Source organism: Coturnix japonica, chromosome 3 (assembly GCF_001577835.2).
Source record: "Coturnix japonica isolate 7356 chromosome 3, Coturnix japonica 2.1, whole genome shotgun sequence".
NCBI classification, from domain to species: domain Eukaryota; kingdom Metazoa; phylum Chordata; class Aves; order Galliformes; family Phasianidae; genus Coturnix; species Coturnix japonica.
Genome location: NC_029518.1, coordinates 29,543,542 through 29,567,070, shown reverse-complemented (window position 1 = coordinate 29,567,070; position 23,529 = coordinate 29,543,542). Strand labels below are relative to the sequence as shown.

Sequence of the window (23,529 nt, the reverse complement as noted above, 5' to 3'; positions counted from 1 at the left end):
TCTCCTGCCTGAACAACAGGAAACAATGAAAACACAGCAGCTGCCCACTTTAAATATATACAGACTTGATGCACTTTTAGCAGCTGAAATTCCTTGAATGGCCTGAAGGCTATTCCTGTTACTGTGGAGAGTATACTGCTAACAGGGATGGTTTTGAGGGTCTATTTATTCTGTATACTAAGATGGAGGACTTCTCAAGACATTATTCAGGAGAAGAGCTGTACTTAAACGCTTAAGATAATAATTTTAACCATCCCCTGCTTTATTTATTTTTATAGACTTTACATCAAGCAATCAGAGCTTCTTCAGTGCTTTTGTCAACCTGGTATTGTCAGAAGTGCAATTCTTTCTGAGAGCAGTCATTCTGGGATCAACAATGACACAGTATTTTTCCTATCTCCTCCCCAAGCTCAGACTGAGTGACGACACTGAGGGCTGCCTCATAATGCCATCTGTGGTGGTTTATGAGACATTTTGTCTTTGGATCAGAAATATGTTCATGCAAGAAGCAGGTATACTTGTACTAATTTTCAAGCTGCCACACATCGTGGAGGCTTTCTACTCCAGAAATAATGAACATGGCTTCTTCAGCCATTCTTTGGTCTTTATATGTAACACAGTACATTGTCTCAGTAGATGAAATAATCTGGTTTGAAGTCATTTCGATACATGTTTCTTGCGGTGCACCAACTAAAATGCAGAAATCTTGTCATGTCCTATCACCAACTGTCACTATAAGGCAGAAGTACTATTTCTACAGTAGATAGGTGTCATTTATCTGCATTTGTTTCTAGGGTAACTGGTCATTCCTTAGGCTGTCACCACTCAAACTAGCTGTGTTAGGGGCTATTCTTTTGTTCTGGAACATGAATCAGCTTAACATTTACCTCTGCAGTGTAAATAGCAGTGAAGTGGAATTACTCAAGTAAGAGCATGAAATGTTAGCAACAGTAAAACACAATGTGCTACTATGAAATACTTCAAGACATAAACAACGCAGATTGCATAAAAACCTTATTGCTAACTGTCCACTGTACAATCTCTTACTCACACTTTCCTGATCATTGATGCACGAGACAGGGATGAACAAAGTGATGGTTTCTAAGCTGCTTTGCTGTTGAGTCTTAGAAGAGTTACTAGTGAATGAGACACAGCAAACACATCCATTGACATGATAACAGACTCTGTGACGGAGTTCCTTCACAGCTAGATCTAAAGTACAGAGAGGACAACCAAATTGGACCATTTTCTTAATGAAATAAACTCTCCATAACCTTATCAAAGCTAGTGATAAAAAATGTCATTCAAAAAGTTCATGTAAATGCACAGCAGTGTCTTAATCTGAATATTTATGTCAGAGCTCCTAAGAAAAATCTGGTAATGAATTTTCCCTGGTTCTTTCAAAGACTGGGTGGCAGCAGCAGAATCTCCCTATCGGAAACCTAGTATCTTCCATTTGTCAGAGGCCAGGAAAAGCCAAATACTTCAGAGGATGTAGGGACTCACCAGGACCAAAAGAATAAAAGGGAAAATGATAGCAGCAATCTCTAAGGGGACTACAGTCTGAAACTGGTGAGACTGCTCCTAAGATTTGTTAGCTGTTGACCTCTTTCTACCACTTAAGTTATAATGTGATGAGGGCCTGGTGATGATGGAAAAAGCCACTCGTCCTCCTTAATACTGACCTAGACAATTAGGATCATGAGCCAGGCACAAAAGCATGGCTCATAACAACTGAATTACCACCTGCTCTGCTGCTATTTGGTACATCAAGAACAGTAGTGAATTCCTCTAAAGTTAAAAACATTTTACATCCCAGTCTCCAAGGAAGAGATTAAAGTAAAATGATTCCTCACCCCACCCCCTCCCAAAAAAAACCCATGGTCTCCTGATACTACAATTCTAATGGAATTTATTCCTCACTCCAAAATTCACAGGTCTATGATCTAGCTAAAGATTTAGGCTACCAGGATATTTTTTTCAGCTATAGTTTTTATTTCTTTCCACAGTATTCCCTGTGGTGTCACTAGAAAACCACAGTACTGCCAAAACATGTTCTCTATTTTTCATTTTCCTCACTTTTATGTCAGTGCTAAAAAGGAATAGGGAATTCTGCTTAGATACAATATTATGAAAAAACAGCTTGTTAAAAAACAGTTTTTAAATATAAATATGCACTTTTTAAAATGGTAGAATCAACCCAGATATTACTGCAATATAGACATAGATGACACTGTGTATAATCTAGCATTCCAGATAGAAGAATTTAAATAGTTTTGAACAACATACATTCTGATGTGCCTGAGGAAAAAAAAAAAAAAAAAAAAAAAAAAAAAAAAAGACAAAATTTCAACAAAGAGAACTATTCAATGCAAAGAAGATAACTGGATCACAGTCTATCAAAATGAAGAGGGGATAGAGAGTGAACTTGCAAGCAGCTCTCTATTTTTTGACTCCCACAAAATAAAATCATCTCCATTACAACATCAGTACTGATCAGTTGTGCTAAGTTGTTGCTAGACCACTATTACTAAAAATAAAAAATCCCGAAATTATATAAATGTATGCTGTTATTATTGCTGTTTCTATTATTATTATTATTATTATTATTATTATTATTATTATTATTATTATTATTATTATTATTATTATTGCATACATTGAGCAGGTCATACTTTTTATAGATAACTTTTCAGTTTTAACAGCTTCCCTATGGCCACGGAAGCCAAGTTGGACTTCTTGTTACTTCAAAAGGAGGAAAAACAACACCTTCCTAAATCTGTCATGCTTTAAAATGCAGTATTCTTCCTGAACCAGCATGATGCACAATATGAGCCACTAGCAGAAGAGGGTTTTCTTCTCCCAGTCTTATTCAACTACGGCTGAAGGTTTCTGTAGAGTTCTGAAGCATGCAGCCACTGCCCCAGGCTGGCCAAGTTGTGGGAAAATTCATCTTCAATCATCCATCTCTTCTTGCCTCAATCCTCCAGAGCTGAGAAACCCTAGACTCTTTTACCCTCCCATTTCAAAGGGATGAACTCCTTTCCTACTTCCCATGATGTTCATTTCCACCACCCTTGGCAAGAGGCACCCCTATGGAAAGCTCTCATAATCCACGAATATAGGAACAAGAGGGCAGGGACTTGATCTACCAGGGACCTTAGTGACTTTTCCAGGCTTAAGAAGAGGAAATCCCTTTCTGCTGTCCTGCCTTCCACTCTCTGAGCCCTACAGCGAGGAAAGCAATAATAACATACTAAAAAAAGTCTTACAGAGAAATTGCAGAATTGACAAATCTTGTGAATTTTTACAGGTTCATAGCTTTGAGGTAGTTCTCACAATCCCAGTTCCTGGAATCAAGGGCTTACAGTAGATCCTTTCAATTATTAATAAAGTTGTTACCTTTTGTTATAGCGAAGAAAAGGCTTCTCATGTGAAGTGAAGCCAAGGGAAGGAATCAGAAGGTAAATAAAAAGAAATCCCTAAAGCATGGCTATTATTATTTAATCATCTGATTGCTTTGAGGGAAATGAGTGTGACTCATTGTTTTAAAGCACTTTTAGCCATGGTAACAGTTGAATGGGAAAAGCAGCATATCTTCAGCATTTTTGATGAATGCTGGATTTACTGTATAAGAGATGAAATTAATTAACCTTGTTTGAGGGTAGCAGCATCCATTCTGGATGTGACAATTGTAACTTGGGAGAAAGAGAAAAGCCTTGAGGAAGGGAATGAAGGAATTAAGAGAAAGTAAGAAAGACCATGCAAAGACCATTTTCATAATTTTGGTTTCTATAAGAGCAAATTCAAGTCTGCATCTTTTTTAGGTGTGAACATATTGTCCTGGTTAATCAGTAATTACTGATACGCTATCTGTTGTGATTATGGATTGTCTCCCTGTCAGAAACAACACTTCTACAGGCTTTTGGGTTTTGTCATTAACTACTTAAATATTTTGTGCTCCTAAGATAATTTTCTGCAGAGAAAATGCTACAGTTCTCATTCCAGGAGCAATTTTAGCAACGGTTATTGTTTCCTATCAGCAATTCGGCATTTTGGGATGGAACCAAATTGTTCAAATTCTGTCTTTGTTATACTTTCTCCAGTATTGCCTATGAGATAGCAATTTCACAGCCAATAATCTGGGAAGACCGTAATAGAATTTACTTACCAGTTTGTGTTACCTTTATATCAAATCACAGGTGATAGCACTGCTTCTAGTGTTCATTATAATCATCTGGTGCCATGAGATCTCCTTTCTTTCACAGACTTGCAAGAAATCTCATTCTAAAGTGCTGAAGTGTAGACACCTACAGTTGTAACATCTATCTACCAGATTTTTTGTAGATGACAAGCCTCATCCCTACTTATAAATGTCCTATGTACCACATATCATACATATTCCTTGGGGAGAACAATCATGATGGCAACCTTAGAAAGAGATATTATGTTCTCAAATCTCATCTGTTAGTTTAAATGAGATATGTATGAAAAGAAAGCATAACACATCTCCAGATATTAATGCACAACATCTTAATCATATACCACTGTTACTCTCTGAAGCTGGACTTTTTTTTAATGTCACAATGAAATATGAGGGGTGAGACTGTAAGACATCAGCAGGTATTTTTCTACTGATTTGAACTCAATTCTGAGTTTGTAACCATTGTCTATCCCACACATCACTATCTATGGTTCACCACAATCACACATCCTTTGTTCTGTTCCTCCAATCTGACAGAGTTTTGTCTAGATCTTATCTCCACCAAAAGGTGTCAGCAATTATTAGCAGATGGAGACAAATTCCTATATTAAATAAATTAGTATGAGAATATTGAAGTCAGTCTGGCCCTGAATGAATGAAGGATCTGGTGTGGCAGGATACAGAATAAGGAGCTTAGAGTTATCAAGTTATTTACTGGATAGCATAATTCAAACTCATATTGGATATAACTTTCTCCTAGAGCTTAGGCTAACAAAATATATCAAGTTTCCAAATGAAACAGTATATAATTGAAAGCCTCAGTAGTATAAGTAGAGGAGATATACAGTGATTCAGGGTCATTCTTCATTGTCACAAGGAAAAGATTTTCAGAAGGATGTAACACATGACTTCAGATATATTACAATCTAGATATATATTTTAACTGAGCTTATGACTTTTTTTTTTTTTTTTTTTACCTAGTCAAAACAACTAAGCCAGCTGACCCGCTATTTTAAATTCTTGCAGATATAAGTCATTTTCTTGGCAGCTGGCCCTGAGAGATATTGAGGTAAATGGTATTTTACTCCGTTTTAATTCCTTCTAAGTTATTTGCTACCTAAATTTAGCTCAATTACTAAGAAACAGAAAACTAAGCTCTTCACATTTAATGGAAATGCTCTTTCCTCCAGAGACTCCTACAAACCTCACATCTTTACAAGGCAATGCCCTTGTGTTGTTCACCCTGAATTCACGTCAGAGGACAAAAGCTAAGGCAATTAAATTACATGTCCACAAAAGTTAGCTGGATCTGGATTCTATCCAGAGCTTTTAGTCAAGTTGGAAGCTCTGCCTTGGCCATCACTGCTGAGGTTTTCAGACCAAGCTTATAATTAACTGTCAGAAACGAACCAGAATTTTAAAAATTATTCAAGACAAGCAAGTATTCAAGCATTCCACTCATTCACTTGTCATAGTTTGGAAACTGAGTCAGACAAGGCTTTTCAAAACTGTTACTCAAAAGAAGCAAATTCAGCTAGTTCCATTCACATCAATGTAATTAGAAGTCATGGCTCCTGAAGCATCACTTGAAACAGGTGCTATTATATCCTTTGTTTCCCAGCTTATGGGAGATAAATTAGAATACTGAGGACAGCAGCACTGAGCACCTGACTGCTGAGCAGCCTGTGTAGGAACTGAGTGAGGGTCCCCATTGTACTGCAAACATTAACAAATATCTGCGTTCCTCAGTTTTTTGGTAATAGTTCGATGAACTCTTCTTGATTTTAAAAGGTTTGCAGACTTGTGATTTTTAATTTTTCTAGGGGTTTTAGACAGAGACTACGTCTGTTACTTTGTGTTCTCCAGGAAGGATGGGTATTTATTGGACACAAGAGCATTTTCATCCTGCAGTACTGTGGTCTGAGAAGTTGCTATAATGTCGATCTTTTCTGTAAGATGTCACATACCATTTTAACGTCTTTATATTTGTGTTCTAAACATGTACTGAAAACCTGCACTTCTTCTGACTTGCTGAAGGAAGCAGTATGCAACACAAATATAGTCTCAGATTTGCATGAAGTGTAACCTGAACATGAGTGAGATCCCAGGAGGTAAAATATGAATTCTCACTCTACATCAGCAAAGTCTGAAAAATAAGGGACATTCATATTTCTGGAAGTTTTTATGGTATGAAGTTGGTTCTCATATATTTTTTTTTCTTTTGTATTGAGAAGAATTCTAAATAGGCAATATATATATATATGTTTTCCCAATTTGCCATCATTTTATGCCTTTCTGATAGCTTTTCTTTTTTCTGTCCCTACCCATGCATTTTCTTTGGGTGTTTAACAGTTCCCTCAGGGTAAGAACAATTATTTATGACATACTTCTCCATGTAAGATTTATTTGGAAAAACTGTTCCTATGGAAACTGCTGTTTTCAAACAGGCTTGTATTAACTTCAAACAATAGGCCTGCATATGCAATAGAAAACACATCTTTTATTAGCAAGCCTATTCTAATGAATTTGTCAACCAAATAGCTGGCTCAGATGAACAGAATTAAGTATATTCTGTGATATGATCAAGTGGGCATTCAGCCATCAACAGATAAAAACAGGGAATTAGAGAAACCTAGTTCATTTTATCATGACCAGATTAAAGGTTTCTTAAAATTTCAGGAAAAAAAAAAAAAAAGATTATATAAATATCAATAAGTTACCATTGGAATGGTATGAAAAAGTAGATAGTACAGTACTCAGAAATAAAACTGCAAATTTTTATTTCAGAAACATCAAATTTTATCTGTATGAAATACAGATACTATAAGGCCTTGGCACTAAGAGTAGATTGACAGGCTGGGATACTATAGATGCTTTTGATTTCTGGGGCTTCAGAATCATGATCTTGTAATTACATTTTCTCTTTGTGGTGTTTTTCAGTTTATTCTCACTTCACATTACCTTCTGCTTGTATTCTAGTCTTGGTAGCCCTCCAAATGAAATATTGAAGGTGCAGCACAGCACATCTGAGTAAATTTTTATAGGAATTTTTTTGTTTGTTTGTTTGCATGAATAAACAATTTGCCTTTTAAAAATACAATTCAAAAACTTACTGAATTCATTTCCTTGGTGGTACTACTTGGTTTCTAGAGCTGTAATATATTTTAATAATCTAGTCAGGAACTGGTAAGGACAAGCGGAAAGTTATCTCATAACAATATCCCAATTCTCCAGTTTGGTCTCTTCCTTTTTGTCCATCCAGAAGGTGATTTTAATACACAAGCCTTAACACAGACAGGCATGTAGCACTTGTTTATGTTCTTACTCATCTTTTTAAGAGAGATTCAGAAAATATAAATTCTGCTTTCCTTCTTGAAATGCATTCTGCACACTTGAGTGGCCATTCTGTTATTTAAATAATTAGCCAAGTTGCTTCTTTTATAAAAGGTAGAAATTTGGCCACAGCCTGAATAAACTCCAAGACCATGATGTATAAATGAAAACACTTTGAATTTAATGCTGGAGTATCTTAAAAGCACAAGACAAATTGACCACAGAACTATTAGATAAACACCTCAGTTTGCTATGCTGCAGCTTCTGGGCATATTGTTACATACACAGGAAAGGAGAAAACTTACTAAAAGGTGATACCACAGAGAAGAGAATTAAAAATCTGTGAACCAAGTCATCCAGTAAAAAATAACTGCCTGTTTTTAAGCTGATCAAAGCACTGCTGATGGTGAACATTCTCACGCAATTAGGGGCTCAAATCATCTGACTGGTTGTTGGGTAGGATTGGCTGGTAGTCTTCCTTTCTAGATAGCCCTAGAGGTAAGAAGCATGCTTATCATGAGGGACCCAACAGACACTGCCAGAATTGCCTAAGCTCAGGTGAGCCTTTAACCTGTCTCTTTAAAAGCAGAAGTCATTTTGCAGCTCTCAGTAAAGACAAAATAATTTTGATATGTTTAAGCATAGAATATACTATATACATTGCAGTGTGTAAATGATTAAAATAACGTTAAGTAGATTCAATAACTTCTGCACTCAAGGGACAATAAAGTCCTTCCCTAACGGGAACAAATGTAAACTGTTCAGTGTGTAGGGACACAAGTCCCTGCCCAGTTATCTGTGATGCTCAGTTTTCTCTTGTGTATTGTTTTTTAAAACAGAAAAACAATGACTGAGGTACACCTGCCTATCCTCACCATTTTTTGTCTACTGCTTGTGAATTGGATTTTGCCACTTTATTTATGGTGAATCCCATGATGTTTCACTGTGTTTTCCCAGTACAGGAGGCAGCACAACTTCAGCCCTCCAGATTGCTTTCCTGGGTTTTAACCTTGACATTTATAGGAAGGGCTTTGTTGCCCATTTGGAAATAAAGGAAAAACACGCATTGTTTTTCTTTCTCATCCTCCCATTCCACAGACAAAACGCTAAAAGACTTGAATGGAGGAAACAGGAATTTCCATCCCTGTATCTTAAATAACCTTTACCTTTTAGCTTCTTCTTACACATAGCAAATTTCTCTCCCAGCTGAAAAATATCTGTAAATATTTTAAATGATTTATTTATTTTTACTGGAAGAAGATCCATTGTGATTTCAGTCCCAGAAGTGAATTCATGTTTTTAATTCATATTCCCAGTGCTGCTAGCTTCTTTTATTTTAATTATAGTTTTAAAAAAAAATATAATTCCAGAATCTGTTACACTGCATCTGTGTGAGAATATTCCCTTCCAGCCCTCTGTGACAACAGTGGGAAAAATAACAGCTGACAACCCAGAATGCAGATAAATTGATATTTATAATTAATGATATATATTCTTATGTTAGTGGTCATTAGGTGACTAATAATTTTTAGTGTTTAATATGACAAGAATTTCCTGAGTCAGACTTTAAGTTATGTGAAACCGGAAGAAAAAAACTTAAACAAAAAGGAAGGTGCTTCAGTTCATTATTCAGGTATGCTTGTTATACACATATGCAATGTTATCAACACCAATGCTCTGCAGTTTGCCAAAGATGGGATTTTGTGAAAGGCCAGGGACCCTACTCTATTTGAACTTGCTGATGGGATATTTACCACTCTTTTCAAGTCAGTGTAGAGTATAACTGACCTACTTAGAACGATTTATGACTCATAAGAAAAAATAAAAAAAAAAATAAAAATATGGAAAATGGAGAAACTCAAAATCACATCTAATCCCTAAATGCAACATTAAGTACAATAGGTGTCAGGTGCTTAGCCTCGCACTGCCACTACATATATGTACAGATAGCACATTTTACAACAACATATTCTCCAGTAACTGCACTTTCATCTTTATGCCTTTACGCAGGCAACTAAATGCTGCAGAAAGCGTCACTGGAGAGATTTATTGCATATCCATGATTCACCAAGCAGCATTTTCAAGTTTTTCACAGAGACTGGCTTGATGTTCTCAGCCTGCTCTGTGAGTCTCAACTTCCCATGCAGCACCACATTACTGGGATCCTGGCAGCAACCAAGATGGTGCTGGAGCAGCAATTTGAACCAGCCTGGACAGTTGAGATGAGCAGAAAGTGAGAGCATCAGAGCCTCCGATCAGAGTCATGCCTTTGCCCAATCTGCAGTAGAAATTTGAACAAATTTCCTTCCTCAGAAAGTTCCCTTTGCTTTTAACAGATAGATGAGATTACATGTTTTTTAATCACTCTGAATCTTTACCTACTCAATGAATTTTAAAAACTTAGGTTTGAGGGAAGGAGAAAAACAGCCACTTTTCCCTCCTCCGTTTCTGGGTGGGGAAGATTTCAGTCTAAGAAAGGATTCATGGCTGTGAAAGAGGTGTAATTTCTAACCAGTCCAAAATTAGAAAGAGCACTTCTTAGGAAAAATTCTTTAGTCCCCATTCTTCTCCAATTTCTTATGGGCTAGCAGTACCTGATTTTGCAGCCAGTTTGCTGGCTTCTGTGTATGTGCTTCTACATGCTCACACTGTCCCCCTCCCCCAAGCAATAAGTGCCAAATATGGGTTTACAAATTCCCCTGGGTGAACAGGTGCCAAATGTTGACATCTCACTACTGAAAACTCAAGGTCTAATCCTCTTCATGAGTCCTGTATTTAGTTACCATACTGAACCAAAAGCAGTTGCTACATTATAAAATAAGTTATAGTAAAATAGAAGCTGAGCCACTTAATGAAGAAAAAAAACAGGAATCAAAAAGAGATTGGTTGAATGCCTTTTTCTCCTTAAAGAGGAGAATTAGCAGAAATGTGAATCTTGCTGATTATCAACATCATATTTCAAAAGTATCTTCAAATGTAAATTCAAATCCAATGAGATAAAGATAAAATTTGCATTGTTTTGGAGGAAAAATGGGAAACCATTCACAAAACGGAAGAAACTTCTTTATTTTTAGAAAACTACTTGCTTCCATGAGATGCATATCAGGTTCTTACCACCATAATAAAAGTCTAACAAAACTTCATAAATCTGAACATTAAAGTCCTGAATCTTCACAAATTACAGGTCAGTACGAATCTAATATATACCCCAGGACTTCTCATTTATGTGTCCTATACCTACATGAAAATGTTAGGCAGTTCTCCACAAAATTGAAGTGTTTTCCAGTAAAGAGTTTTCAAGTAATGTTTTCCCTTGTGAAACAGTAAATAAGCATATTACTTATAGTTAATGTTGGGGTAGATGCCAGCTGTGTCTAATGTATTGTACGGATCCTCCACAGAGCATGCCAGTACTAGCCAGCATTAGTTTGTGATACATATGCTTGGCACCTACCTTGGTTGCCAATCAGACTTGCAAGCCAGTCAAGACCTTCATTATCTTATAATCTCTGTTTTCACATCCATATTTCCTATCCTTCAGTGAAGATGGGGCCTGATGGAGTCCAGCTTACATCCTGCTGTAAAATTAGAAGAAAACATGATGAGGTGAGGGGAAAAAAAGGGTTTTTTTGAATAGAGTTCCATAACAGACCTGTTTAAGCCCGAATCTTCCCAGTTTAATTGTGATCAGCAAAATGCTTCTACTGAAAAAGGCGTGTGCCAAATAATAGCCAAATGGAATATAAACAAATCTGCCAGCAGCTTACTTTATTTGAACAAACAAGATTAAAAGAACAAGAGGAGAAAGATCTTCCTTCTAGCCATTTGATAGATCTTTCATGACATAAAATGCTTTGATGCTCTCATAATAGATGCTATTAAAAATACCCATGTCTAATTGCAGTAGTATAAATGGGACTAATTCAGAAATCAAACTTATGTGCTTATTTTCACTTGTGCTGCAAAACAAACAAACACCACTATGAATTTGTCTCATTCCTGATCTGTCATACCATTGGTAGCTAAAAGATGTCTGCAGACACTGGGGGCAGGACAAGAGAAAATATGACAGTAGAAACTACAAGCGCAACTTCATTAAATATAGAGCACACTGCATAAAGAAGGCTGGGGGCGGTCCTGAAAAGAGCCACCTTTTGGGAAAAAAAAGGGAAATGGATATCAAGCTATTTTTATCATTTGAAGGCTTTTTTGTTTATTTCTTCTTTTAAGCAGGAATTCATTAGTTAATATAATTGTTCTGACTTTTCTACCCATTTCAATATTGAGGATTTTGAGGACAACCTGGAGAACTCCAAGCTGTACAATGAAGAGAGCAAATGAAACATAAATAATTCTAGAAGCACGTTCAAAGCTTTAATGGGAACATGTCAGTTTTGGTTAACTATTTGGATAAATTTAACCTTTAATGGAATCTAGAACCACAGAAGTATTTCCTTTCTTTAAACATCCTAATGGAAAGAGAATTAAAAGAAAAACTGTTTTACAATGTAAGCACAAAATCTTTGGACTAAATCAGCAAATGAGAATTTGAAACTCAGAAGTCTATGCTTGTTATCCAGGCTAAGAGAAATGCAAAACATATGTATGGAAGAGAAATAAATGCAAGACCAAATCCTAATTATAGTTAGGATTTCAGTGATCATATTTGAACTAAATGGCAACAGGTTTCTAAAATACTGCCTTAACCAGTTACGGTGGTCTTTCTGTAGGAGGTTAATAAAGTTACAAATGTATTTCTCTGAACTGGAACCATCTTCAAAACTACAATTTAGTGCTTTAGAATATGAATATTTGCTGCAAAAATTTTTAAATAAAATATCTTAATAAAATAGGAACTTGATACAATCTTTACATAGATTTTAAGCACATGAGCTAAAGCCATTTTAGAAGCATTTTTAAATATAATGCATGTACAGTAGTCCATTTTACATTTAATTGTCAAAGTAGGCAAACTATTTCCAACAAAGAACAAAAATAATGACTTTGGATAAAAATCATTCATCATATGAAAACTGATGTAGAAGACATCCTATTTTTACTATCTGATTCCGTTAGCTCATTTTATGAGAAAACTGCATTAAGAGATACACATGGAAGATTAGTCTTTTCCTTAATGGGCTTCAGTAGGTTCCCAGAAATAAGTGGCTTCAGCAAGAGCAGTCCACAGTGAAATCCATGCTGCATGGCATAAGAACAGACTTTCTCACCTGCTTCATGTGTGGTGTTTGCACTGGAGATAGAGAAGTGGTTTGGGGCAGGAAAAATGAAAACAGAAGTTTTGGATACTACATTTGTTGGCAGAGAAAAAGAGTAAGAATTTGGGAGAGGAACAACCTGATGTAAACTGGGTGATGAAGCAGGAAAATTAGGGCTCTTGCAGAACCAAGCCCCTCCTCTCCTCAGCCTAAAATGTGCACAGTGGTACAAGTAACTGAAAAAAAGCAATCTGAAAAACCTCACTTCCTCAGGAGAGAAATTCCTTTGTAGTTCCAGTTCTGGGATTGTTTGTTGTTTGTTTGTTTGTTTTCCTCATCTGTGCAACGCCACTCTCTTCAAGTGCTTTAACAAGTAACATTCTGTTTTAACAATCCGCTTGTGTAGGTGGCACTTGCATCTATTTGCTCACATTTACCTTGCTCTTTCTTCTGTTTCCTCTCTTCCTTCTTAAGTTTGATAAGGTTCCTATTCCTTGAAATAAGTACACAGGAGAGCAAAAAAGGCTTTGCAACAATACGAGCTTCCAAAGAAACCTTAGCCTTTGGGTTTCCACAGAGGCCTCTTCTGTCCTCAGGTAATTTGAAAGTGTGAATATATTTCAGTACCACATATACCATTACTGAATTCATCCATGTGAATTACATGGTAGGTCCTTTTTCCTTCTCCCTTAAGTGAGAATAAAAAAGAAATTGCGAACAACTGAATCTCAGCTTTGAAAAAGACTAGAGTGGTTTTGGTCTGAAGAAAATATGTGGTTTGAAAAACTAATCATACCTACTTTCCTCTTCACTTTAAACTTCTGTTCTCCATCTGGTAGAGCTATACAAGATCTTTAGAGGTGGAAAGCAAAGGGTCTTGCCAGGATCAGCTGCTGGCCAAGCATGTGAGCTAAGAAGACCTGTAAAAGCACCTGCTCAACTCCATCTTGAGTTTAACCAAAAGAACAGCATTTGGGTTTGGTGTCTTTTATTCACAGAGGGGAAATACAGAATATCTGCAAACTGACAGAGTGGAATCCCATCTGTATTTTCATATTCACAGAGCTATTCAAATTGGGAAATTGGGAAATGTGTCAAATTAGAGCTCTTTTATGTATTCCATAGAAGTAATGGAGTAAGAAATAATAATACTCCACCACAAAGTTAATAGTGAATACACAATAATTAAGGGATTGTATTAATGTGTTCCTACAGTCTTGATGACAGGACTGGGCCCGGAATAATGGAAAGCTATTTTTAAGACATTACTGAGCATGTGGCATTCTCTTTTCCAGTTGTAAACTACAAAATGTGAAACTGGACATCTAAAAGCTCCAAAGTGATGCAATATAAGAGAGAGGAAATGAGGGATGCTCAACGTGCCCAGCTTCTAGTACTTTCCTTTCCCAGCAGATAATTTTGCTTGTGCTAGTTAGAAATTATTAACTGGAAGAATGAGCCCTGAAAGAGAGGTCATTACTTCCATATGTCATCTTTTCCTTTTAAAAGAACAAACCGAATCCACAAAAAGACAGCCTTCTGATTTTTCTCATCCTTCCATCTCCTTGTGTAAATATGAAAGCTAAGGGAAAGATGGATAATACTTGAGAGAAAATTTCTGAAGCACTGATTGATTTGCAAAGTGAGATGCTATGTCCGCGTAGCTTTTCTGCAGGATTTAAGCTCCTAATATAAAAGTTCTGAAATTTTTTATATTTGATACTTATCTTTTCTCAATTTAATAATCTATATCATTAGGAAAAAATATTTAGTGCTGCATCTGTCTTTTGCTGAAAATCTGAGAGCTGATGAAAACCTTTTTATTAACACAAATGACACTCAAGGTTCATCCTCTTTTATGGAGGGTAGAGAATCTAGAATACTGTGTTAGCAAATAAATGAAAACTATCAAACTTATTTCTCAAAAACTTTTTTTTGAGTGGGAAAACTATTATTTCTCCTTGTTTATACCAGTGTCTGGTGATTGTCATTTCTTGTCCTTTTGTAGCCATGACAATACCTGTAAAAGCACCTGGAGAGGACCCTGTTTTTTTCTGCAATTTATAAATTTCATCTACTTCTCATTACGATCTGACAGTATGCACAGGTTATATTAACCATTCAGCCTGTAACAACTTTTCAAATCAATACTGGAAATTATTTATAACATTTAAACTATTACTTGTTCAAATAAGCCCCTGCTGTTTTTCATATATTTGTTTGCATCTCCTACATCATCTACTCACCCAGGAGTGTACTAAAACTCAGACAAACAACCCAATTATATCTGCTTCTAAAATATGACCATTTTGTCAAGTTATGCCATTCTCATTCCATTATAAGAAAAGGTACACTTCCTCACTAATCAATTTAAAATGCTGAACTGATGCTTTCATTCAGATTTTTTCTGCTTGTCTCTTCCCTTTTGTAGTAGGTAATGATTTTTTTTGTTTGTTTGTAATTAACAATTATTTATAAGTATTTATAAGAAATGGACCTGATATCCTTGTAAGGTTTTATCTTTTTCTACATGATACACTAAAGAAAACTTAGTTCAGAAGGGCAGGTATTTTTATATGACAGATAAGAAAAGTCATCATGTAGGTAAATGATAAATACTGCCACGATTTTTTTTAAAAATTATTTTTAAAAGAAAGTCAGAAATGGAGCAATTACCTTTCAACTGCTTTAAGGCTTTACTGAAATGGACATCTTCATACCCATCTAGCCCTGGAGATTTGCTTTTGCTGGAATCTCACATAAGTAGGGAGCTGCAGCAAGAAAAGAAAAAAAGGAGAAGGAAAAAAGGACTACAATCATTATATGAAAGCAGAGAACTCTAATTTGCTGTTGATGTCGTTGAGATGAGCTTTGTTTATCTGGGAGTAATACATAATACTGTCAAAAATGTGTAATGGCTGCTTTAATTTCAGTTAGCTTGGCCAGTGCTCCTGGGGGCTTACTCTGTAAGCTGAGGGGATATTACTCTATCATGTTTATGGCTGTTTCCTCCATAGAATCTCCACCTTGTGCTTTTCATTAAGAATGTTGTTAATCCTTCAAAGCAACACATTAAGCTCCCTTCTTATAGTAGCAGTCTCTTCCCGTAGGTTCTGCTTGCTTTTATTTTTAAGAAGATTTTCTAATGTAGTAAGATCAATTCAAAAATGCCTGCACCTTCAATCTCTTCTCCAATGTCCGACAGCATCTGGCATAGCATGATTAATAAACTGCTTTCAACTTTTGATGAAATACTTTCATTATTTCATTTTTTCTGTTCAGTCCAGTCAATTGAATCTCTCTCAGATATATTGTTTGCAGTTGGTTTGGCTTACGTTCAACATATATAATTTCCCCTCCCTCTGCCTTAAGTGCAACACTATTCAAAAAGAACTCGGCAATCTTTTAGCGAGACACCTCTTTGGCCCATCAAAATCACATCAATCGTAATAAATGATGCTGGAGTAAAATTTGACCATAAAAAGCAACATCAGAAAAACAACAAAAAATAAAAAGAAGAACAGCAAAAGAAGAAAAATAGGAAAAATCGAATATTATATACAGAAACAAAGAATGATGGCAGGGTACAGGTTCAAAGTGGTGGTCTTTTACACCATCTTTTTTTTTTTTTTTTTTTTTTTCCTCTCCTTTTAATTTGTCTCGGATTCTATAAACACAACTTTCTCTAGTTTTGCAGTCAGTAGGTGTTTAGATTTTTATCAAAATCCATTGATAACTGTTTTCCAGGAGAGTTTTTTCAAACTTCTCTGTACTGTAGATGTGGGATAGAATTCAAACCAATTCAGATAATTTGCTTTGAAAAAAAAAAAAAATGTTTTACATGTTACTCAATATGGACAAGAAAGAAACCTCACCTAGAAAGAAATAACTTGATAAGCAAAATTATAAAAGGGGTTAACTGTAGGAGTACTAGTTCCACAGGAAAAGATCTAAGAGTTTGACTAGGAGACTAAGTAAGAGTCTATAACTTTACACTTGTGAGAAAGGCAAGAACTCTACTTGAATACAGAAACAGTAGCACACAAAAATAACTGAGGTAACTCTTCACTATTCAGAATGGGTAAGGCTTCAGTAAGAGTGCTGCAGATAACTTTGGGTACTGCTTTTTAAGAAGTAACGCAATTCTGAGAAGAATTTATTACCTAATAGAAAAGTAAAACAAGAAGAACGGTTAATAGTTCAGAAATTGTGACATAAAAGGAAACCCTGATGTTGGTACCATCTATACCTGTAACAATCAGAAAGGTCAAAGTAATGAAATGGTGATACAGCAGGCATAATGACAAAGGAAGTGGAACAATAGAATGGCATTACAAAGTAAAAGGGCTCACAGATCTCCGAATATCTTGGCTCACATAGAAAATTCCACAAAGGAAGGATCTCCAAGCAGAGATCTCTCCCTGGTGAAAATCAGCCCTTAAATAGGGTCTAAGGGAGGTGCAACCAGGCTCCACCCCTGAGTTGCCTTCACCTGTGCTCCCAGGGCTGACCAAATCCTTTCTTCAGGTGCTCAATCAGTGGTTCAGGCCATGACTCAACAGTTTCTATACAATACCCTTTAGGAGTGATGACAAATATCTTTGGTGATATTCTTTGAGCTCTGATTAATTTGCCCAGCACATTAATCACCAGAGGTATAGAGTGTGCCTTGATGCACATGAATGGGCCAGACAACTTTTTTGACATCTGTTTATCCTTGATATTCTATGAAACTAGCAATTTTTTACCATAAATTCTCCATGTCTAATATTCTAGTAGAAGAAAAGGGAGACCACAGCAATCTGAAGCAAACCCAAGAAACAATATGGGGGGAAAGCTTTCACTGGGAGGAAGAAACACTTGTTGGAAGGTTGCATCTTTGAGCAGTGTAATGAGCTGTCACCACCTATCAGCTGTCCCATCACTGTTAGGTCTTCAGGGATTGTGTCTTATAATGTTGTTTACCCCAGTTAAAGTATACAGACACACATATATATGTATATATTCCCTATATATATATACACACCCTATACATACACACATATACATGTATATATGCATATATATACACTAATCAAGCCTCCCTTAATATCTTGGTTTGGAGAAAAACTTTCTCATTTTCTACTGCAAAAGCTTTCAAAGTTCCGATATTCTCACATAGCGAGTTACACAGCATGGTCCCCAGAACTTATTTTAAACCTCCCAATAAAGTCTTTAAGACTCTCACATATGGAAACTTTTTGCTATTACAGAAGCTGTATTTCCTAGCTGAGAAGCAGAGCATCTTATCACCTGTGGAGTCAGCAGCTGGGGCAAGACTAATTAGCAAAGCTGAGAGGGTTGTTGTGTCTAAGGCTCCAAAACTGAGAGAAAAAATATCCTCCTTCTTAAACCTGACTTCAAGAAGAATATAAATAATTTTGTTTATGTATCTCTATATATACACATGCATGCACGCACATGCACACAAGGGCTTTACTTTCAGAGCAACCTATGTATTTATTACTAAGACTGAAGTTTCACTCACTTATTCAAAGAATATAGATAGATAGATAGATAGATAGATAGATAGATAGATAGATAGATAGATAGACAGACAGACAGACAGATCGATCGATCTTGGCTGATATGGAAGAACAGCTGAGTGCAAGTGACAGTCAAGTACATCAAAGTTAGAGATGAGCTACAGTATTTTCTTCAGGACAGTTCTCACATTTACTGACATAAACTCAGAGTTACTTATGTCAGAAAACCACAAGTTCTTATGTGAGTTATCTGCAGCTACATCTATCAGCTTGATATACACTTCAATTTAGGAGCTGAATTTTAACTCATATTTCTTGAAACATAGAGTTGAATTTCACCATTTGCTAAAGGGACAGTTAATCTACAGAAGGTGAAGAACTTCTCGGCAATTTTCAGCACAGGTACACATCTATCTAGTAGAAAGATTTCACTGTGAAATTAATATTTGGAACATCTGAATAGTTTTCTTACATAAGTGCCTGTTTTGCATTATATTATATATACGTATTTAGATCTGATAAAATCAACAGATCGCTGGCTGTAGTAATTTTGTTCTTGGACAGATCTACCTGAATTCAGGGAACTCGGTTGCTGGCATAATCCTACTGCTTAGCCACTCCACAGCCTCAGCAATGGTGATGCAACATCGGCGAGTCCTGATAGCAGTGGTTCAGCCGCTGCTGGTGCAGAAATGCTCTGGGGGAGAAAATCTGAGGCAGATAGAGCTGGCAAGAACAGTGTCTGCAATGTGGAAAACAGGACAGAGAGAACTGAGAAGGATCCAGAAATGAAGAGTGTCTGTGGCCTAGGAGGAGTTACTGCAGACAGGAAGAGAGAGAAACTGAGGTGTTAAGAGGAAAGGCTTCTGAATGATGATTGTGGAGACATTTATGACTTGTTGTGGGGACACTTAGGTCTTCAGTAAGTGGGCTGTTAGCCCTTGTTGGCTTGTCAGCTGGGGTGAATGAGGTGTCTTTGAAACCAGCAACCTGGTAGTGGTAGTTACAGCTACCACTTTAACTTAGAGAAGACCCTGGGCTGCCCCAGTATGGTAACGGTAGGAGGCTGCTTCACAGTTCTAGGAGCTACAGTACAGAATTCTATTAATCACCTCCATTTTTGTTTAGTTATCTCAGTTTTACTTTGTTTCTTTCCTGCATACAATTCTGGAGAAAAGAATGGTTAAGGTGTGCTGACTTTTGGCCACCTGCTCATTGCTGCTTGCTTTGTTTCACCCACTCCAGGCATTCCCAGGAAGTACTCTACCAGGGCAGCCATAATCCTAGAGGACTTTTTCTCTTGTTGCAACAAAGATCCTTCTGCTATTTCACTGAGAAAACCAGTTAGGAAGCAAATAGAACTGGAAAAAGCAAACCCTGTGTGAGGGTGGAACTGTGCTCCTCACTTTGAACAGACTTTTTCACTCATAAGGACCAAGGGACATGCTGCTCTGTTAAGACTGTGAAATAGCTTCTCAAGGGAAGGAACAGAAATCTTATTGCATGTTTTTTTTATTTTTTTTTTTTATTTTTTTTTTAATTGAACTGAGCAGAGCACTTATATGCTACTGGGAATAGTTTTATGCAAGTGAAGGCATAAGGAAGATGAACTTCAAGGCTCTTTCCATGTAGTTAGTCTGTGACTCTCCTAAGTAAAGGCACTTGGGAGGAAGCTTAGCAGTGGTGTACAAATACTATGTGTATGTACAACTCACAAAATTGGAAAAGTAACCTTTCAGCACAGGATAACACAATGCAAATGGAGGAAAGAGATGTATGCTTGCTATTCAGAAGGCCTTATTGCCTTGTAAAGCGATGCAGTCCTGGGAAATAGTCAAAGAGCCTCAAAGAGTTTGAAGTCAAATCTGATGAGTAACTAAGCTGGCTACAGGGATATCTGCATGTGAGAGGAACTTGTTCAGTTATTTGGAGTTACTTCTTTCTATCTTCCCAATCAGATGCTACTCAATAGGTATCTGATGGTTTATAAGCTCTAGGTTTTTTTAGAATCTCAAGAAGTACACAAGAGGCATAGCATTGCTCTTCTTACCAGTGGCAGCTCCATATAATCACAGAATTGTTTAAATTGGAAGATCATCAAGTCCAACCATTATTCTACAATGTATTTTCACTAATGTAATACACCGCTTCCAAAATACTTAGCAAAGAAATTAAAACATACTACTTGACTTATATCATTGAGCTGTATGATTATAAACAAGAAGCCATTGTGTATCATGGTGAGGGAGTTCCCATTGCCATCTGTAGGGGGGAACTTAACATCTGGGATGCTGAAGACAATACACTCCTGTAAATAACTGTGAAACAATTGCCATTTCCTTTGAGCCAGATTACTTGCTGCCATTTTTATTATCTCCAAGCTCCTGTTAATGCTGGATTCCTTTCACTTATCCTTGATCCATACATTATGTCACTTTCAACTCACAGCTTCAAATTCAGAAGAGCCAACAAAGACAAGGTATCCAATATTATTATACTGCCAGACATATATTTTATACTGAAAGACTGGAACACAAAGATGACTTTCTTTAAGATTCTTGGCCAGAAACCTTTACTTGCTAACACATCCAGTTGTAAATCTAACTTGCAGTGTATTTAATCCTTCTACAAGCATTCTGTATCATTAACTAAAATGAACTTAAAAAACACAAATGTTTCATTTCTGTTGGGAAACAGCATGGAAGAGGAGCAGGAATCCCTCCTCATAGTGTCAGTTCTCCCTGGGCAGATGCAACAGTGGGCCCTGTAACATAGGGAACCTGGTGGACTGCTTCCTGCTAGCGCCTCTAACTGCAGGAGTCATTATATAAAACAGTTTTATAATCTGTATTGTTTCTTTATCTGGAAACCACATAAGTTAAAAATCTTGTTGGATTTAGTAACTTTTTAATCAAATTACCACATTCTCTGTGAGAATATCTACAGCTTCCCCATAAAACCAGGGCAATGCCAACATAATGAATGGTGGTGAAAGATTTCTGTGTTATTAACACATCACTGTTTATGAGAGTGTCATGACAAAAAATAAACAACTAACCAACCAAAAAAAACCATAAAGAATTTATTCACAAAACAACTTGCAGTGCAAATCTCACTTTTACAGCTTGCCTGCTGAATTATCTGTTATAAATTAGCTCATTTAAAAATAGGTGAAGTATGCAGAATGCTGCATTCCCTCTGGACCCAGATCTCTACACTTTCTGTTTCACAAGGTTTAAAAAAGTAATTAATGAAGATCACCCTTTCCCAGATGAGTGCTGTGAACTGTTCAACTACTCATTTACAATTTAATCCCAGGGTCCCTATTGCAACAGGCTTTTAGGTGCTAACTGGAGACTAATAAAATGTCTATAATAAATTCATTACTTTTGGAAAACTAGAAAACATTATTTCAATTGTATGATGTAATTGAGACAATTATTTTCTTAAAATGTAAATGTGAGTGAAAAGTAATACAGTATTGTATTACCAGCTGTTACATTTGAGGCTTTCCACAGCAATGGAAACAGATTTTGTAATGCTTCTTTGAGAATTTTTGTAATGTTTAAGCATCAGATAGAGTGTAGAAAGGGATAAAGAATCTTACTTAAAATGACAGGTTGTTACCAATCTAATTGCACTTGTTTGCTTTTGGAAACATTATAATGAGGTCCAATTCTATAAGACTTGGTTTTTCATAATGAAGCTATCTTAAAACAATAAATTTTTCTCACTCCTCCTTGTGTGGCTTTCTTACTTCTTCTCTGTATAGTGAAAGCAGTAAATTCTGCTTAGTGTTGAAGACTCAGTTCATGTTAAAAAGGATCACATTTTCTTTTGGTGTAAATAGGTGAACTGACAACAGTTTAGCAATGCTCATTTAAACCATCTGAGATTCTGTTTTTTGTAGTGGCCTCTTTCCACCTCTTTCCATCCATTTCAAACAGAGCTGCTGAAAAAGCATTGAGGTCTAGATCTGCAAAGCTATTTTGGTGCCTGTGTTTCTTTGAAATCAATGTGATTTACGTTCCAAACTGCCTTTGAGCAGCCAAGGTTGAAGGATACAGTAATGTGAAGGTGCACACAAAGTGAAATGATCCTGATTTAAATTTTAATGTGGTTGCTTTCAGTCCTTTAGGGAAAAGAAAGCAGAGGAAAACATTTCAGAAGTTTTGAAAAACGTTTTATTTCTCATGGATCCTTCCTCTTTGATACTTTTAATACCAGTGAACAATAGTTCACTGAGAGAGAGTACAGAGAGCTCCCAGGTGATCTCCTGTCATTTCTGGCTCTGAGTCTGGGAGTATGTGTATGTCAATACCGCAAGCTTGCTTTGCCTGAGCTGTAATATCTACCCTTTGTGGTTCACTGAAATGCTGCGGTGATGATAGCATACAAGTCAGAAGAAGTCAGCAGGGATCATCTCAGGCACAAAAAAAGATATCAGAACAGTGTCCATTTAGCTTACATTTCAAATGAAGAAGTTAAACTCATGATGCGCTGAGGTTGTTATTTTTCACCAATTTCTAGTACCTCCAATTCTCCACTTTCAGGTAAAGTGTTTCATTAAGAAAGGCTGAAATGCAGCAGGTAGTGCAAATCACAAAAGTATTATGTAAGTGCTTATTTTACTCACCTACAGAGATAAGTGAAATGCATTGTGTACTGCCAACAAAAATTGCACTGGTATTTTTTTTGGAAGATTATTTCTACGTCAGTTTGATGGGAAATTTATATACTGCATATAAATGCACACATTTAATTTTTACACATTGCAGCGTATCCTGCAAATCTTGGGAAATTATCACACAAGGTATGGTGTAAAAGGTACCTTACAGGTCACACTATCAGACAGACAGGATACCATATCAGATTATACCTCATAAAACAAATGAAGCAAAGATGTACCAGCCTTTGTTCTATTTTCTTAGTCACTGAGAGAGTGTTGCAGCTTTTAGTCTACTGCTTGGAGTTCCTTCAAACCACCTGCACCCATTTAGACTGAAGCAGGGCAAAATACTGCGGTGCCAGAGCCATTGGGCCTCCTAATTAAGTCAGGTATAAATTTCAGGAGTTTGTTGCTGGTACTGTTGGGGTTTTTGCATGAACTGAATGAAGGATGTAGAAAGAATGGAGACGCTTCTGAGAAGGCTGAATGCCTTGTGATACAGCATGGCCATGGTGGGCCTCCTGGCAGACACCAGCTAAAAACTCAACAGAATCTCACTTTTCAAAAAACACCACAGTCTGT

General features: G+C 36.5%; 1 long non-coding RNA gene across 1 annotated transcript in view; it reads right to left on the bottom strand.

The window, feature by feature from the left end:
• Window positions 1-17,155, bottom strand: part of LOC107311359 — a 57,673-nt gene extending 40,518 nt beyond the window's left edge. Inside the window, exons 1-3 of the long non-coding RNA XR_001554018.2 lie at window positions 17,106-17,155; window positions 15,430-15,524; window positions 10,992-11,115 (exon numbers count right to left, since the gene is read on the bottom strand). This is a non-coding gene — a long non-coding RNA (uncharacterized LOC107311359). The remainder of the gene's footprint in view (window positions 1-10,991; window positions 11,116-15,429; window positions 15,525-17,105) is intronic.
• Window positions 17,156-23,529: the final 6,374 nt, after the last annotated feature.